Genomic DNA, 617 nt, shown 5'->3' on the forward strand with positions numbered 1-617 from the left:
AATAAGCTTCTTCCAATTAATAAGTCATGCACTGTCTGCAAACATCCGCTCTTCTGTCTTGTCGTCCTTGGTGAAGTCTCTCCGCGGCTCCTCTGGTCGTCCTCATCTCCTTCTCACGTTCCGAGCCTGTTTCCTGAACTCTCCCTGATGCTTCCGTAACACCTGAAATGCCCCTGACTTGGTCGTGCCTAATCCTGTTCATTCTGGTTACCTTTCTCAGCCGCCTCAACATCCCCATCTCTGCCACATCAATCCTTTTTCTCATCCTATCGTCTCCTTATCTCCGCCACATCATCCCTATTTTCATCCGCTCTATTCCTTAGTTTCCACCGCGCGAATTAGCACTAACTTCACTGCTGTCAGTCCTCTAACACACTAGAGGTTTTCCACGAGCTATTCGCCTAAAAATGAACTCTGGTGTATTTCCCTGCCCATGATGCCGTCTGCCTCTAATACTGAACCTTGGTGCGGTCTAACTTGCACCCAGATTTCCCTGCCATTCCCTCTCTGCTCTGAGCGCTCGTCCCTTATTTCCGTACATTTCATCAGTCACGCTAACACGCTTCTCTGACGCCGCCCTCTCACCCTGGCTGCTCAAAACAGGGAGGTGTGGTGTT

This window comes from Penaeus monodon, chromosome 29 (assembly GCF_015228065.2).
Source record: "Penaeus monodon isolate SGIC_2016 chromosome 29, NSTDA_Pmon_1, whole genome shotgun sequence".
Taxonomy (NCBI): domain Eukaryota; kingdom Metazoa; phylum Arthropoda; class Malacostraca; order Decapoda; family Penaeidae; genus Penaeus; species Penaeus monodon.